The sequence below is a fragment of the Vanessa tameamea genome, chromosome 29 (genome assembly GCF_037043105.1).
Source record: "Vanessa tameamea isolate UH-Manoa-2023 chromosome 29, ilVanTame1 primary haplotype, whole genome shotgun sequence".
In the NCBI taxonomy this organism is placed as follows: Eukaryota; Metazoa; Arthropoda; class Insecta; order Lepidoptera; family Nymphalidae; genus Vanessa; species Vanessa tameamea.
The window spans coordinates 2,917,174-2,930,590 of record NC_087337.1 but is presented as its reverse complement, the minus strand read 5'-3'; the positions used below and the strand labels follow the sequence as shown (position 1 = coordinate 2,930,590).

Below are 13,417 nucleotides of genomic sequence, written 5' to 3'. Positions count from 1 at the left end.
TAAACTTTGTGCGCTAATAGATGGCGCTGAATGTCAATTTAGAATGCAACATTTCGTTACGTAACGCGTTACGGCGCCAGTCTCTCTGGCTTCTCTCTCTCTAACTCTTACGCATACGGCAGCGGAAGAAGGCAATAATGAAACTAATATTGTACAAAATTTTGATGAACATATTCAAGAATTTTTTTAAAACGGATTGTGAGCCAATTATGTATCACTTAAAAATACAACTAATAAATAAATCTTATTAATCATTGAAACAGGTTATATGTTATGCAGCTGTACGACTCTCATGGAGTTTCTTCTCGCTGGAGGCTTTGGTGGAGTCAAAATTCATTTTGTAATGTTAACTTGAATAAAATACATTAAATTAAATTATAGCAGAGCTATTGGCACAGGGTAGGTACGGTGGACGAAGCTGTGTCGACGTTTGTTAAATAATTGGAAACACAAAAATTATATCTAATATATAATATTCTCGTGTGTTTGTAACTAAATTCCTCCTTTACTTCCGAATTTTATGTTTTTTTTTTATATATACTCGGTCGGTCTGAGAATAAGACGTAAACTATTTTAAAATATACATTTGTTTTTAATAATTAATTATTATTTATTTTTATTAATAAAAGATACTATTATACTAGAACATACTTTGATGTAATTATGAGGATGGAAAATACTTTGATGATAGAAGACGATAGTGACAAAAAGGGATCGCGAGTGGCTCGTGAGCCTTGGCTCGCAGCTCGGGGTGTAAGGGTGGATGTGTTGCAGGGAACACTACCGGACTGTGACAGACTGAGGGCACAGATTAGCGACAAACTCGCTTAGAGTCTCATCTGAGTGATTTGTCAAATGAGACCAGCTAGACGACTGGCTTCCCACGAGGAGGGTGACCCCGTTGTGACGTGTCGGTGATGTTGTATATATCGCAAGTGTGGTACAATCATAAAACGAAAGAACAGTGTTTATTTAACGAATTAAAAATTAAATAAGACACGTCCAGTTTGATTACTTTATATTGATATGATATTATGGTATTAAAACATTACAAGTACAAGCTATAAATGTACTCGAAAATAATTAAATCTCAATATTGCCTATTTCATTAGAAGTTCAAGCTACTCGCCTCGTACGAGCGATTGATTACACTATACCCAAACGAGTAACATTGGTATTTCTGGGTTTCTTTAATCACAAACTGTCAAAAAATACGTATTATAAAGCGGTTTAACCTCACATAAGAAGTTATGACTTCAAAACTCGTGTATTTATGGGCGCGAGTCGCCATCTATCGGCAATCGTTGTCGAATAATGATATTTATATTTTGAGTCATACTTTAATTATTATATTTTATCAAATTAATATATAAAACACATAGAATCTTCATTGAAATAATTATTTGTCAACGTAATACTGTTATTTATCAAGCTCTAATATTCAATAGACATTGATTTGTTGATAGCCAAGTGCTTAGCGGACTGAATTTGACTTCGTGCACAAAGAGAGGATGAACACGAGCTTCGCTCCTTTCATTTCATAAGCCACTCACCCCGATAACCAATAAATAATGGGATGAGTTTGATCTGTGACCTTCCAAAGAGCACAAATGTGTGACACTGACCTACCATCCGTCCATACATACTTCGATAAAGACGGTGTTCACCTGACACTACAGAACGAAGAATGCTATCAATTATATTATGTTGGGCTTGCACAGTAAACGTTGTATTTATGAGCGCCAGTCGCCATCTATCGGCAACAGTTGTCAAATGTTGAAGGTTTGATTCATGATTTATAATTAATATTATTAAATTTTATAACACTAATGTATCAAACACATAAAATCTTTATTGAAATAATTATTTGTCAACATAATACTGTTATTTATCAAGCTCTAATATTCAATAGACATTGATTTGATTGTTTTAATCTTTGGAACATATACGCGCATATCGCCATCTATCGGCGATGGTTGTAAAATATTGATCTGTATGTATTGTTAATCATCGTTTTAATGATTATATTTTATTACATTTATGTCTAAAACACTTGAGAATTAAATTTAAATAGTTGTTTATATATAAACAGTTATTTATCTAACTCTAATTTTCATAAGACATTGATTGTTTGAATTTTTCGAAGACATTTAATGTTTCATTTATTGTTTATTTAAATATATATAATTTAAGTAAATGTGTGTCAGAAATATCTCTTACCATTAATATAATGATATTATATAATATAAGGTATGATTCGGAATCAAATTTAATGAATTATGCAATAAGTAAAACTTAATTTTATTTATATTTTGTTTGCAGCGCCATTTGTAATACGTCATAAAAACGTTTATTATAAACATACTTACTTATTGAGTAATTTGCGTGATATAAATTATTTGAAGTTATATATAATAGTTAAGAATATAGGTATAAGTATACATTTTTAATATTCATGAATCCATTTGCAGTAATTGTATTAAGTTAAAGTTTAAAGGTCACTGAAACGGGGTAAGCGATTGAGCCGCTGACTGTATTATCGGCTCACTAAGTCGCGTCCGGAGAGTCCGGTAGGTCTTTCTAAGGAATCCAGGGTAACTATAAGTCCAACAGACCCGCAGCATATGCAAGCCCAACCGAAATCTTTAGCATGTAGCATTTATTTGTCTTTTTAGTTTGTCATGGTGTTTGGTTGTAGCAAGCTATATCTGCTTAGAAAATTATGTATATACATATGCCTGTCCGCCTATATATTGAAGACCCAGCTTCAAGTAAATAGGAACGTCAAATAATTAACAATATTTAATATAGTTTACAATATTTATTTCTCCAGTTTTTATTACAATCATCCATTATCTTCCGCTTTTCAACCCAGATTAACAATTCCCATGTCAAATTCAAAAATATTCTTCCTCTACTTTTATTATAAAAATGTCAAACCAAAAAGTATTCATCACATTTATATAATTCTGTGATTGAATATAACTCAATAGCTAAAAGCTATACAACCTTAAATGATTATTTAAAAATATTTTATTAAACTTAATTTATAGGCTTACAGCTCGGCCTTCCAGTTAAGAGCGAGCCCCTTCGCTTAGAAATATAATTTAAAATTTCTTTAAATAAAAAAAAAAATACAATTGTACTCTACTCGCGTATCTTATTCTTATATACTTTTTATTTTTACTTTTCTATTCCTTTCTTATTTATTCTACTTACAATTATATTACTAATATATTTATTCAAATAAATTGATAACATTTATTTATTTATTTGTTTACATTTTATATATTATCTTCAATAATTTTGATACTATAAGATTTCCTTTCTAGTATTTAATCTAATTAGTTATGTAATCTTATTATTATATTACAATTATCACGTCATAGTAATTATTCATTATCAGAATAATTTCCTCCGCAACTACTTTCAAAAACTCTAGAAAAATTTAACCAAGGCTGTATTTTGTCTACTGCAATTATGGCTTCGTAACGACGGTTATTTTTAAGCGATAACGGAGTATCCTCAATGACATATCTATCATTGAGCAGAATTTTTTTTATACGATATGGGCCCTGATACTTTACAACTAGTTTCTGGGACTGCCCATCGTGAGGTACTTGTCGCTCTACTCTTACTAGGTCACCTTCGGAATATATCTTTGGAGTTTTCCTATGACTATTGTTCTTGTATCTTTCTTTATCTTTAGTTTGCTCTTCTATTATTTTCTCCCTTACTTCGTCTCTACTACTAATACTACTAATTCCTCTTCAGATGTCACATTAATAGTGTCATTTAAAACTGCGCTTAAAATCCCTTCACTTTTACATTGAATGTTAAATCCAAAAAGCAATTCGGATGGTGTTTTATGAGTCGTTTTATGTGTCGTCGTATTTAATCATAACTGAATGCTTAAGATGTTGTCATCCCAAGACTTTTCATCTTTACCATGATTCAAAGTTGAAAGAGCATTTAAAATGGTTCTATTAAACCTCTCCGTCTGACCATTCGCTCTAGGAGTTGCTACTGCATTTGTAATGTGTTTGATACCATAAGATTTTGTAAATTCTTTAAAAATGCTGCTTGTAAAGCTTGCACCTTTATCGGTAATAAGGCGTGTTGAAACACCAAAATTACTTATATGGTCTTTAAGATATCTAATTGTAGTAACAGACTTCGTGTCTTTGACAGGTCTTATGGTTACGAATTTTGTGAACCCATCAACTATAGCAAAAAGGTAACGATTTCCTTTCTTGCTTTGTATAAATGTGAATCGTATGAAAAGGCACACTGGGTTTATCTATAGGGTGAAGTTCTCCTTCAGTTGTATGCGCTTATCTCCTAGTGGCTAAAAAATAAACTCTGACTTCCTGCTACTCAGTGAACCAGGCGGATATGTACGCGTTCTACTAAACCACGAACCTAGTGACTAAACTAAGAAAAACATCTATGAAGATCAATAGTGACTCAAGATCGAGCCAAATCGAGTGAACCAAATCACCACAAACGCGACCTGACGGAAAGCGGTATAGCCACCGAATTTTCCTGGTTCTCCTCCCTCCTCAGCAGATAAACTGGCAAAAGAGACAGCTCTAAAAAGTAAGACCACAGCCCATTTTTATAGACGCCCACAGTCATATATAAAGTGGACATTGAGGCAAAAAACGATACATAGATGGAACAAAACATAACTAAACGCAGAAACGGCAGAGATGACTAAAATTTTCTTTTCAAATATAGAAAAGGCATATAGAATAATCAGAAATTTAAAAATAACGCTCAACTTGAATACTTCCAACGATTCAAATGCACCTGTTTATTAAATTAATTGTTGGTGTGTCATGAAATGGGTAAATGAATATCTTATAATTACAAATGAATGCAATAAACAAAAACATCGAATCCTCATGGAGATTATTATAAGTAAAACCTTATATAAATAAATATAGTTCATAACACAATGTATACTCATTTTTTATAGCTATTAAGCTTATAAGCATATTGGTTGATTATAATAAACTAACATCAACAAAAAAGAAAAAAGATACGAGCTCTAATATTTTTTTCAGTCGATACAATAAGTTGAAGTAAAATAATATTAGGATTGTTTAAATAAATAACAATAAGAAATTGAATCCTCAATTCCGGAAGTGAGAATTTTCACTTTATCTCTGGTCGACGATCGGATACTCGGATCAATCACACGGCGTACTGCTATTTACAATTGCTACAAATACATTATGAAAAAAGGTCCATACACGCTCAAACGCTTAAAAAATATAAAGCTATAAAGAAAAAACTTGCACATTGCAATAGAATACATTTATTATTAAAAATAGAACAAACGAGTAACATATATAAAACGCTTTAATCTTTAAATAACAATTACGAATTTTGAATCAGTCATAAAAAAATATATTTCACATTCACCTTTTTGATACTCATAACAATGTAAATATCGAAAAAGACAGCATTGGAAAATGTATCTCAGACATATCTACAAAATCCAATAATTTTTAAAGAATAGGGTTTTTTTTTCTAGTGAATAGTACTTAGACCATTATCTTCAAATCATTATAAGTTAAGTCTGGACTGCAAAACTTAAATGTGTCTTCATGTCATAGATAACACAAAACAATAGATTTGAAACGATATTTTTTTTGTATAAATATTAATACTATTTGTATTTTGTGAAGAATCTGCTTGAAACTTTCGTGCTAATACATAACATGTGTATTACATCCTTTAATAGACAGATAAAAGAATATTTTGAATCATTTTCAGAACATTTTAAAGTTAAGGAAAATATATATTTATATTTCAATAATTTTTTTGTTATACATACTATATTTATATTATTATATTATAGCAATGATAATCGAGTAAAAATATTTTAATCGATTTCTTCATATAATGTTGGTACTATTGATGCGAGTTCCAGTTGCTTCAAAATATTTGATTTCTTTTTCACTTTTACCGTGCTCCGGTCATGTTCTTATCTCGGAGTTTAGTCAGTTTGTACTTTAGAACTTTCTCTCGATTTTATTTAATTGAAATGAAAGTGCATGCTATAATGTTATCAAACAATTCATATGTAAGTCTTAACATATTTTTTTTATATAATAATTCTTTTTCAATCATGGCATGATCATCATCGCTTCGTATTGAATTTTGTTTTCTTTAACTGAAAACTAAATTCAAAAATTTCGTAATTTAAACATTAAAATTACTTTTTGTAGTCAACATCAGTTCAGACTACCTGCAATTGTTACATAATATTCATAATTTAATTCTAGAATAGTTCCAATAATTTACGTTATTCAACAAATAAAGGACATTAATTAGATACCTACATATGTAAAAATAATAAATTTTCTTTTAACAATGGCGGCCAAAAATTGCGTGCGGTGTTTTGTTGGATGTAAAGCAAATTTGCTCATCTTTTCTACTAGAGCAGTATGAATCGCGAGGTAAAATTTCTATATATTTTTTTTTATTTGAGCTAGTACCCCAAGGTTAAAATTATGATTCTTCAGCCTTCATTTTTTTTTGCTATTCCACCAACATGATCAAATCACGCAGACTATTATTAATTCCTTTGTATAAACGCATATGTGCCATGATTTAAAAGGAGTCTTATAGTATCTTGCCAGAAGCAGCGTCATTGTTATGCCATTCTTATGTTTTTATTATTAATATTAATTATTGTTGATAATAAATCTAATAAGAATACCATGTTCGTTAATCATTATTCTTAACTTATGTTGCAATGTAAAGATATTATTTTTTAACGTGATCCCATTGAAACCTCAGTATGACGTACGAGTGAGACGGTGTAACTACAGCCACAAAAGTCATAACATCTCAGTTCCCGAGGTTGGTGATGCGTTGTCGGTGTAAGGGATGGTTAATTTTTGTTTACTGTGTCAATGACTACAGGCAGTGGGTATTATTTAGGTTCATAAGTGAGTCTGTAGCTATATTAAATAAAACAAAACTATTCAAAGTGTTTTACACAATGTTATGTATATTATGAGATACTAACTACAAGTAACTTTTTCCAGTTTACCATGGGTGGCTTTGCAGACTACCTCGGCAGGCAGCAAGTAACATATCTATGTGTCCCTGGCTGATTGACTTCAATTGTGTGAGTACCACTTGATTTTCAAGGAATTTAAACTGTTTCTTTTCCATAAAATATAAGCTAAACAAATAGCCACAAATTAAATAAGAATAATAAGTTTACAATAAAATATGCTCGTCTACATACAATAATGTCTAGAAATTTGATGGAAAATTAAATCTAAGTATGCTTGTTATTGTTTATTAATACATATCAGATAAAATAACAACAGTCAAAACCGCCAGTAGCTATCGACACTAAGAACATTAACCATCTGTTATTACACCAATGTAACACCAATCTTGGCTACTAAGATGATATGTTATAATATGTAACATAAATTAATTTTTAACTTTAAAATGTATATACAATTATAGTTTTAATAGGAATCACTATGAAACTTTAAGTTTCTCTCTTTTAAGTCATAATATTTTTACTTTGGCTTGAAATGTTCCTGCACAACACGGTCTTACATAAAAACATAATATATTAAGCACATAAAAACAGTGGTACCTTGTGTTTTGGAAACTGCAATCTGGTTGTTTTTATTTACATGCTTTAACTACTTGGCTTTGAAGGCTCTGTTGATCAATAAGAATTAATATTATAAACATACAAATTTCTCAAGCTTTATTTATTAGTATAGATGTGTTTTATATATATTAAACAGTATTATAAGCATTATAAGTTATAACAAGATTAAATTTTCATTATCCAATAAGTATTTTTAAATGATAAATATAATTGAATCTTCTCTTTCTAATTAGACTAATGTTATGTTATTTTTAATAAACATTGATGTTTTAATTTGTTTATAATTTGCATTTCAGTGACAGAACAAAGTCGCGAATGAAACAATTTGAAAGTCTTCGCACTCGTGATGTCTGTGAGTACAAATTGTATTATTAATTGTTATAGGCTATTCATGTTCATAGTTTATGAAGGACTAGATTCCCGTACCAATGTTCTCTATGTGAAATAAACATTTCATTGATTTGTCAAAAAACTTTATCCTGGAAACTAATGGCAGCATCACCTAACCTTTCGTCGAAATTGGTACATTAAGTGTTTCGTTTTATACACACATACAGAAGATTTGTATACAAAGTATATAATCTTTTTAATTTTATTGAAGATATTCTCAATTATTTACATAATACAAAGCAGTTGTTGATTTGTATGGAGTACATGTGAGCTTATACTAATATTATTAAGTTTAAGTAAGTTACTCTTTCACGGCCAAACCACTGAATCGAGTTTGATGAAATTTGGGATGAAGCAAGGTTAGACCCTAAGGAACACCTGACAATCAACTATAATAACAATATAATAAATAAATATTGAACAACATCACATACATTACTCTGATCCCAATGTAAGTAGCTAAAGCACTTGTGTTATGGAAAATCAGAAGTAACGACGGTACTACAAACACCTAGATCCAAGACAACATAGAAAACTAATGAACTTTTTCAATATCGACTCGGCCGGGAATCGAACCCGGCACCTCGGAGTGGCGTACCCATGAAAACCGGTGTACACACTACTCGATCACGGAGGTCTTCAATATATCGAAGGGTCATTAATATGGCAACCAGCCATGTTCGTCGCCGTTATCATCTTTAGAATTTAATGTGAATTCTTCAGACATTTTTAACTTTGCCGTTTCATAAATTCAAATCATTTCAAATAATTTGTAAAAAATACATCGGTAAAGAAGGCATATTATTCGATACAAGATTATATAGATGATAAAAAAGCGTGGAGTTAATGCTTGTTGATTTCCAGGCAGGATATATTACATACTTATATAATTGTATTCAACTAACATGATTGTATTTTTAAGTGTTGAAAAAGAGTAACTACTGTGTTTCTTGCTGGTTCTTCTTGGTAGAATCTACATTCCGAACCAGTGGTAGCTTTACTTAATATAGTTTGTTATATGACGATTCAAAAGTGCTTGTAAAAGCCTACTTGAATAAAGTATATTTTGATTTATAATGCAAACAAAGGCGCAGGTGACAACTAATTGTTAATAATTATTAATTAATATCCTGTTATGAGTAAAAGACAATATGGCCCAGTGGCAAAGGCAAACACCACTGAATTTTCATGGGTTTAATTTGTGTTAAAAATTTGTCTTGTGCTCAGGAGTGACTGAACACTGACAGAACCAAAGCCACGTGAGTGTCTAGTCACGTGGTCGTTAATACCCCAAATCTCCTCGAAAGGAGATGGTAGACCTTAGTCCAGCAAAAAGAAAAATTACATACTGTAAATGTTTTTAATTGGTGTATTTTGAGTTTCTCGTCGTTTGCTTGAACCTGCAGCAGTTTTATGCTAAATTGGTGAAAGAATAATATTAGTTGGTAATGATGATAAGATACTTTAATATTAAACCAAGCAGTCCTAAATTATCTCGCACATCTGGCTGTTGGTGACTTTTTTTATTATGTATATAGCCAAATGGGCTCCCTGGTGGTAAGTGATCACCATTACCCATAGACATGGTGGTGTGGTAAGAGATTTTAACCATTTTTAAGACGACAATGAGCCACCAACCTTGGGAACTGAGACATTATGTTCCTTGTGCTCACCATTCAAACAATAACAAGTCAATACTAAATATTGTTGCTTAGCAGTAAAGTATCTGATGAGTGGGTGATACCTATCCAGACTGGCTTGTGCAAAGCCCTAAAACCAAGTACGAAAAGACTTGCCAGGCTGCCTAGCTATTTCGACAGTAAATGAGAATTATATTATTATTTTGTATTGTTTCTAAAAAGCTTTTATGTTTTCTTTCCAGGTCCAGTGGAAACATTCAGTATTGAAGGAATGCTTCACTTCACTATGTGCGATTGCCGCTTGTAATGTTGAGTTGAGTTGAATTATAAGTTAAATTAAACGCTCACCGCACGTCACTGATAAATGTGTTTATTTTTATTTACAAGCTGTACCCTCAGCTTCATCGCGCGGAATTTAGTTTGTCGCTATAAAAGTACTTACATAGTGAAATGCAATGTCTACTCTAGATAAATTAGATTTTTTACTGCGAAAGAATTATTAAAATCAGTTCAATATTTTAAGAGTATATTGATTGAAAATATAAAGATAATGTTGTCCTGACTGATTTCAGTCACAGCAGCTAATCTCAAGGGAGACTGGTGCACTCTATCCTCTTAGAATCCGATGGGACGGCAAATCCGACGCGAATAGAGTTCAGGTTCAGGATCACGGCTTTAAGTGCTTTCGTTCCCCTTGAGGTAAGGGCTTGTACATACTTCCAGCTTCCAAACTCCGGGCTGTTCTTGAGAATTATTCAAGAGAAACATCTAATAACTATTGGTCCCATCTGGGGAAATGATTCAACGCTATAACATTAGTCAATAGTAATACTTACATTATTGTGAAAAAAAGAGGTATAACAATTAATTCGTAGGAAGTGAGCTACTTATGTTTTAGTAGACTGATTTGGTTGCTTGGTTTGTCTATCGGTTTGTTTGGTGTTTGTTGGGAATAATTTGAATGACATTGGTAGATTGAACATTGTTGTTGGCAATCTGCTGTATCCTGCTCGGTTTCTGTTGTGTGATGTTCAAATTTTTTTTATAGCTTGCCAGTTTTCGTGAACAGCTTGCTGCGATTAAGGGGGAGGGGTATGTGTCAAAATTTCTCGACTGGCTGAGAAGTTAAGATGTGAAAGCATAATAAATAAACAAACTCACGCAATTGGTCAGCAGTGCGCTGGTAAATACTTGCGACTTGAAATATTAATTCTGGAACAAAAGGTGCGTTCTATTGTTTTGTACCATTCTGTCTCGTATCATTACCAACCGAATGGCAGCGATACAGAGGATTGCCGTTGGAGGCAGAATAGGTGAAGAGGTGGCACTGATCCGGCGCGGTTGCTCTGAGCTCGACTAACCGTTGAGGTATATTTAAAGTTGTCCAAATGGTTATTATCTTTGGTTCGAGGTTCAATGAATTGATTGTCTTCAGATTTGACTTCGGACATTAAAACAATTTTTAAAATATTCAAAATATGTCACTGAAGAAGTTTTTTTGCAGATTGAGATCCTGTATTGTTGTGGATTGAATTGACTTTTGTATATAAGGGCGTTCTCGTTAAAATAATTGTTGATTGTAATTTAAGAACAAAATTGAAAGTATAATCAAAAAACCAATCAAGAAGAAAAACAACAATAAAATATTGACTTATATCAGTATAATCAAGCATTAAATATGCATGTATCTGTCTGCTTATTATGTGAAATGCTATTTATCTAAGACTGCTTTCGCTAATACCCCTTACAACTTTCGTTTTCTAATCCTATTTGTATCAGTCTTCTTATCTTTGGTTTTAACCATTTTTTTTTGATTAACTTTACGTCTATGTTCTTTCAAAGTCTCTTCGTTTTCTTTGTCCTTTCCTAATGCTATATGCTGCTCTGAAGTCAAAAGTTTGCCAACCTGTTTGCTACGTTTACGAACTTCATTATTTTTTGAGAAATAGGTTGAATATCTTTTTAATTTTAAGAAGAGGTCAATTGATCTGCGGATTTTCCTGGTGTTGGTTTATGTGGTGGGTATAATTTTCACCTGTTTCTCTGTGATTTGGTGGAGTGATGGACGTCACACTTGCAGAAACTGGTAAATTATTGTTAGTCATTTCATGGTCATTGATGAATGTTTGGGGTTTAAGGGATAACTCAGATTTTATTCCAAAATATAAGTTATTTATTGCGAATTATAGTTAAAAAGTTAAAATTGAGGAGCGTCGGAATAACATTCGATATTTACGTTTTTTTTGTTAAAAAGTTAAAAATATTGATCAACTCATGGCCTTCTAATTTACAGTTAAATGAAAATAATCAATTTATTGGTGTTAGCATTACTATTTGGAAACCTAAATTCAGTATTCTAAGTGTGGTACCTCTCAAATTATTAAAAAAAGAAAAATAGATTTATCGGTTATTGACCAGATCAACTGGATTTATCGGTTTTTGATGAAACACTTATAGGAATGTGAGAACTTGATAAAATACTAGAATAGGTGGTTTTCAATCAAACAAATTTATTTCTAATCACATACTTTAATTAACTGAAATAGGCATTTAGGTTAATCAAAAAATAAATAATTTATAAAAAATTTTAGTGTGACACAATGCCACCTTACATTTAGTACACTCAGTCCGCGAAAAACCTTTACAACCGGGAAGTTTGTATCTATTTTTAGAAGTGCATCTTTCATTGTGGCCTAAGCCATCAGTCCGCACGTCTCTTGGAGGAACGGGCTTCATTGGATCCGGATGTCTTTTTGCTTCTATATCCCGATATATATTACTGCTTGAAGGCCTTCCTCTTTTGGGTTCAGAATTTTTTTTATAATTGCACAATGTCTCCGCAAGATCTGATCTATAATCACCTAGTGTCATGTTTGGGTGGTGTTTTTTTATAAAGTACCCATGAATTTATTACCACCATGTCGATCATGTGATAAAATAATCGAATGTACCATTTTCGACTTTTCATTCGAATTTTGTAGCGGCCCAAATAACTGTCCATCAAATCTACTCCACCCATGTAGGCATTGTAATATTTTACAATTTTTGGACAGGCAACAGAGACTTTTTTCTTTTGTTTCTTATCGAATCTGCTGACTCGGAACCAACATAAGTAGATACCAACGTAACAAGCTTATTATCCTTCCAACAAGTTACCGAGATATCCACACTTTCATAGTCTGCTACGAGTTCCTCATATGATCCCCTTGGAACAGAGTCCTTCATGAACTCTTACTACGGCGGCGGTTTCTCTGAATTCTGCCCAATGCATATATACCTTGAGTATGTAGGTAATACAGGGAGACCAAAAGTCCGGTAACATTTCGAATGGTTATAAAAAATACAAAAGAGATATGAGAGAAAATATGTTTATTTATTCTAAAAGTACAAAAATCAGGGTTTTATTTTTTAAAAATAACGTCGTCCAAATGTGTCCCTTGTTTAGATTGGCACTCCTGTAATCTAGAGCGGAAATTTTCCATCACCGCCCGACAAGTGTTTGGAGAAATTGGTTAGTATACTTTACAATAATATCGATTATATTGTTGTCAAAGTAGTGTTTACAAATTGCGAGAGGTTCTTTCTTACTGGCAATAATCCGCTTCGGTCCTGGTAACTAAGTTATAATATTGACTCTTCTAGTACGGATAGATTGACGTTGGGGCTCCTTACTCCATCTCGTCGATTTATCCTTTCCCAAATAGAACAATGAGTTTTCATTACCTGAATA

The 13,417-nt window shown here is 32.0% G+C and overlaps 1 long non-coding RNA gene across 1 annotated transcript; it reads left to right on the top strand.

Annotated features, from left to right (window-relative positions):
- Window positions 1-5,979: 5,979 nt before the first annotated feature.
- On the top strand, window positions 5,980-10,203 carry LOC113393657 (uncharacterized). Its single transcript, XR_010309772.1, has 4 exons — window positions 5,980-6,094; window positions 7,065-7,147; window positions 7,954-8,009; window positions 9,930-10,203. It is a non-coding gene; the product is annotated as an uncharacterized LOC113393657 (long non-coding RNA).
- Window positions 10,204-13,417: the final 3,214 nt, after the last annotated feature.